This window comes from Sorex fumeus, unplaced genomic scaffold (genome assembly GCF_029834395.1).
Source record: "Sorex fumeus unplaced genomic scaffold, SorFum_2.1 ptg000037l, whole genome shotgun sequence".
Classification (NCBI taxonomy): Eukaryota; Metazoa; Chordata; class Mammalia; order Eulipotyphla; family Soricidae; genus Sorex; species Sorex fumeus.
Genome location: NW_026606094.1, coordinates 57,596,925 through 57,602,689, shown reverse-complemented (window position 1 = coordinate 57,602,689; position 5,765 = coordinate 57,596,925). Strand labels below are relative to the sequence as shown.

At 39.0% G+C, this 5,765-nt stretch overlaps 1 pseudogene; it reads right to left on the bottom strand.

Annotated features, from left to right (window-relative positions):
• Positions 1-5,227: 5,227 nt before the first annotated feature.
• LOC130027929 (uncharacterized) lies at positions 5,228-5,400 on the bottom strand (annotated as a pseudogene).
• Between the last annotated feature and the right edge of the window lie 365 nt (positions 5,401-5,765).

Here is a 5,765-nt window from a genome sequence, read left to right as displayed (position 1 = left end):
TGAAATTATTGAATGCAGGCCTTATTCACCTCTCCACATTAGGTTTGGATGTTCAAACTCTGACTTTAGGCCCTGCAGAAACAAGAGGAGGCATCCAGCTCATGAAAATGTTCCATCTGGAAAACTCCTTAATAGGAATACATGAATTAGATGATCCAATAAGGTCTTCTATGTCTTTAATTTTCAATATTCTGCCTAAGACATAATTTGGAGTTTTCCTAAATGAAGACAGAGTCCAGTGTCGAGGGCAAGAATGGGGGCGATGAGGCAGGGGGGAATTGATGTTGAAACAAGGAAAGACACTGTCTGATTTTTAGAGAAAGGTGAAAGCCCATCGTGGTTAACAGAGCAGCAGAGCTCCTGTGGCTTTATCTTACTAATATCAGAGAAAAGGAATGGAAGGGCTGGAACTGGCATTTCACTGACTCTTCTGGCTAGACAGTGATTTCTAAAACTAACTTCCCTGCAATTATCTATTAAGAAGCAAACTTACTTTTCACTTTGGGGGGGGGCCTAAGGGTTTTTTTCCTTATAAAAGAGGCAATTAAAATAAATCCTTTTTCATTCTCAGTAACTTCTCTAATTTCATTTTCTAATCTGTCGTTAAATGCCCACATTTTTTAAAGAAAAGGAAGAAGAGGTGGTCAACCATAGACAATCTTGAAGGGAACAGAATATACCACCCCAAATATGACATTTTGGCACAAAGTTTATCTTGAGTGGACGTAAAATGACAAAGGATAAGGTCTGAGAACTGGGTATACCTTATTTTATACAAGTCATCGCCTTTATAATGTTTAGGAGTGTCTCTCCCTTTCTATACATGGGAAAGGAGGTTGACTACATGTCAAGTGATTGTCTAACTACATTGTCCTTTACTACATTTATTGTGCTTTTCCTGATACCTGTCCCCCAGTCCATAACTTGCCTTTCACATTTCCACCAGACCCAGATATTTTGCTTTAGCTGAAGATGATATTTAAGTTGAAGACTTTGGCTATTTTAGACAGTTACTAACTTTTTCTGGGTACCTCCAATATAAAGAGAAATTCAATAAGTGATAAAACATCTATATTTCTCCAGTTAATTTCTCACACACTGATATTAATTAATGTGTGAGTTATTAATACCTCAGTATAGAACCAAGAATGGTAAAAGTAAAACTTATTTTTGTATCCAATTATCTCCATGTGGAAAAAACAGAAAAGAATTAGCAATATTAGATGAATAATATATCTTTCAGATTAAAATAGGTCTAGAACACAAATTACATTATTCTTAAATGTTGCTTAAAATACAAAATAAAAAATTGTATACTCAAGTGTATTTAAAATATGTTTCAGTACTATAAAATGAAATTCTTGCTATTTTATCTTCATGGTTGCCAAAATTAATGACTCTTCCTGAAACTATTATGACAGTATCATATTTTCAAATAAGAATTACCTTACCTAGGGTAAAATCTCTTAACACACTATAAAATTTGCATTTAGAAATGAGAAGTTTCCACTCATTTATTTAGTGAACTGAGTGTATCCTGAATAGAACAATTTTATTTTTGAACTTAACTGTATTGTCTACTAGTTTTTATTCTCTGGTATTTTGGATCCTTCCTTCCTGATACTTGTCAAAAAGTCTCTGCTAACTTTTATTGCCCTCATAATCTCTATGTACAAAGACTTGCTAACAAGACACTGTCCTTGCCTTCTATAAATTTACTTCTGATGCTACTTCCCCTTTGTGTCATCCTGTTAAAGACAATTATTTCTACTAAGCATGTTTCTATTCCTCAAGAAGTTGTTTCAGTGAAAAAAGACTACAAAAAAATGAAGTACTTTCTGATATAAAATTCCCATCTTTGGGATATAAGCTTTTATTTGGTCTGGTATTCTTAAATATTCTAAGTTAGTTTTTTATCTTTTGAATATTTAAGCATATCTACTTTAGTGAAGAAACTTCCAATCTTGATCTCTCTAAATTCTAGAATTTAGAATATTTTAGAATAATAACGTTTTTGAGAGTAGAAAGTCTAAAGAAAATGGCAATCCAAGGATCAACTGAGTATGTGAATCAGTGTCTAGGGTATTTTTGTACTCACAGGTTGTCTCCCCTGGTTGCATTACTAATAGGTGGCAGCTGTGTTTGACTGGAAATATTAATGACCAGGCCTTTGAATTTTCTAAGCCATTATCTTAGTGCAATACCCAGGGATCCATGAAATGCCCTCAAAGACTTTTGCTTAAGAACCAACTCGTGGGACTGGATCAATAGCACCGTGGGTAGGGCATTTGCCTTGCACAAGACTGACCCGGGTTCAATCCCCAGCATCTCATACGGTCCCCCAAGCACCCCCAGAAGTAATTCCTGAGTGCAGTCAGGAGTAACCCCGGAGATTAAAAAAAAGAAAGAAAGAAAAAAAAAGAACCAACTCACTCTGATTACTACCTATGGAAGTGAAGAACAGCTTTTGTCTGCTGAGACTTCATCTTAGCTCCAAATCCCCAACACTTAGCCTGCTGTCTTGTATAGAGGGAGGCTTAGTATATGCTTGTTGAATGTTGACTGAATAAGTTGAGCTAATAAGTGGTTGGGTTTTTTTCATGTAGCAATTTTGTAACCATTTTTTTCCATCACAGGCCACCAGCTGTTTGTAGAACGGTGAAGGTTGAATCATATTAATATAAATAAACATGGTCTGTCCCTAATTATACTTGTGACCTTGTGCAGGGGACTTCCCTCTCTAGACCCCGATTTCCTCCTCTCTAAAGTAGGGGAATTAAACTAGGTAATCTCCAATGTCCCTTCCTGTTATTCCATACAGTGATTAGTGTATGATGACATAGCACACGTTCTAGTATTATTACAGTGTCCAGTGAAGTAGAATTACTGCTCACTGCTTCTCCAGGAAGGCTTGAACTGAGTTTAATCAGTCAATAGAGAAGAATGCAAAAATAAAGAGTTTTTTTTCTATTCTCTGCCTGATAGACTTCGTTTGTTTGTTTAGGTTTCCAGAGGCTAAAAGGGGAATTAAAAGCACAGAAAATATTTTATAAGGCAGGGAAATAATGCATTTAGAAATATTGTATAGTACTGTGTTTATATTAGGAAATACTAACTAACTGAATAATGTTTTTTTTTATTCACAGGAAGGACAACGTTCTTCATATTACCAAAATATTAATGACTCCAGATCCAATTAATTTCTACACATCTGTTAAGCACAGAGAAAAAAAAATCTAATGATCTAACAGAAAAACACACTTAAGGAAAACATTTGGTTCCCAGACCTATCATTTCTTTTGCCAAAATGAAGTGACTGAAGCTTTTGTAGTAATTGTTGTGACTGGGTAAAGCAAAGAGACTTATGTACATTCACGCTGGTATGTATACACATGTATTCGAGCTTCCCAAGGTCATATTATAACCTGCTATTTATTTCCTGAACGAAGCCTAAATTAGTGATATTCTGCAATGCTGCTGAGAAGTGGATGTACAATGTGTTCTTATTTAAAAGGGAGACAGTAAACAGCGACACAAGAGCATTCAATTACTACCCCCTCTTTTTTTTTCTTCTTAAACTCAGTTGTTGCTGAAAAGCATTTGAGGAAAACAAGGACATTCAGGAAGTAACCCTTGATCTTTTGAACAAACGCATTTATTGAGAGTCCTCTTGGTACTGGGCATGGACTCCAAGGCTTCAATTTTTTTTTTTTACCAGCAAGCCAAACCTCTTCAACCTTGTCATCTGTAAAATGGGGTTCAGTCAGAAGAAGAAAGACACATGGAAGATGATTTCCCCTATTTGTGATTTTGTTAGTGTGAAAGTGGATTATCCTGCGCTGCTGGGTTCTTCAGAATTCTATGAAAGATTTGCACACAAAACTCAGAAGATTGAAAATTTATTATACTGAAAAGGTAGATGGGTCTGAGTCTCTCCCCAGATACCCAGGCCTCTTTTTATCCCTGAACAACGTCACCAGTCCTGTCCTTGATGCTGTCAGATCCTGCAAAAAACTTCCTTGACTTGTCCTACCCAGTCTACTAGTCTCTTGTGAATGATGGCCAGGTCCTGTCCTCCACTGCTTTCTCCATCCCACACACACTTTCCCAGTCTCTGGCATGGCCCCATGCGTATGGGTGAGATCTCTGGGCTCTGTATCTGTTGCTGGGACTCCCAATTGTACCCCAGAAGTTCCTGTTTTCCTGTTCTGGCTTTTCTAGTTTCCGGACATGGCCATGTGAACCTCGGCAAGACTCCTGTGCACGGTACCAAGTCACTACCTGAACAACAGAAACTTGCCAGCACGTTGCCAGTACCTGAGCTATTCCGGGCATCAGAGCCCTACCTGTTTTCTGCCCCTATCTGAAACTAAGTGACCTGCCTGTATTGGGCCCAGTTTCTGGGTGCCCCACCCTTCCTGATCAGGGGAGGGAGGAGAGAGTCCAGAGAACATGTGCTCAGAGTGAGGGGGAGATACAAGGCTGGGGGTTCCCTTTTATTTGCTGCCAAATTCCACTTCCAGCATCCCATTCTACATTCTGATTGGCTACCTATTCTATGAGCAGAGATTTAAAGTGACCAGGTTCTCTGAGCCTCAGCTCCTCCTGTATCGCTATTTAGAATAACAGGACAAGGGTATGCAAGGTATCAAGCAATATCTGAATTACTTGATCGCTAGGTTATAGAATTTAGGAGGGCACAGTGGGTAGGGTGTTTGCCTTGCACGTGGCCAACCTGGGTTGGATTTCTCTTTCCCTCTTAGAGAGCCAGGCAAGCTACTGAGAGTATCCTGCCCACTTTGCAGAGCCTGGCAAGCTCCCCATGACATACTAGGTATGCCAAAAGCAGTAACAACAAGTCTTACATTGGAGATGTTACTGGTGCCCACTTAGGAAATCCATGAGCAATGAGAGGACAGTGCTACAGTACTCCAGAGAAGTAAAGAAGTGGCAGGGGTATAAGAAGAGGACATGGAGGTAACAGAGGCAGGGACCTTTGGAACATAGGTGGTGTAGAGGTGTGATGTATCTAAACCATAGCACTGAAAGCAGGAGATACAAAGTACAACAAATAAATTATAAAATGTGCTTGTCAAGGAGAAAGCTTGGGGAGATGGGAGGGATCCTGAGACATTAGAGCAGAGAAGTTAACACCCGTGTTGGGATAAGGCTGGGAAATTGCATGCCTGAAACTCAACTATCAGTGATTTGAAATCACAGTGTTTTAATGAAATATCCCCAAGTGGAGGAAGAATCTATGTTCAAATATTGCAGCACAGTAAACACAAAAGGGTACATGAATAAGGATTTATCCTCTATTGCCCAAGGAAAATATATGCTATATTAAGCTGATAAGAACAGATATTACGCTTGATCTTAGCTAAATGGCTGAGTAGCAATAAAAATGTACACAGAATTAACTGCATCAATTGTGAAGCATATCTATTATTTAACTTGTTTTCCAATAGACTATGGCAAACAAACAAACAAATACTGTCCTCCTGTTCATCGATTTGCTTGAGCGGGCCCAGCAACGTCTCCATTTTGAGGCTTGTTACTGTGTTTGGCATATCGATTATGTCACGGGTAGCTTGCCAGGCTTTGCTGTGCGGGAGAGATACTCTCGGTAGCTTGCCGGGCTCCCCGAGAGAGGCAGAGAAATCGAACCCGGCTTGGCCAGGTTGGCCGCGCATAAGGCAAATGCCCTACCTCTGTGCTATTGCTCCAGCCCATCAAAACAAAGAAAAATAATGATGTCATTTTTC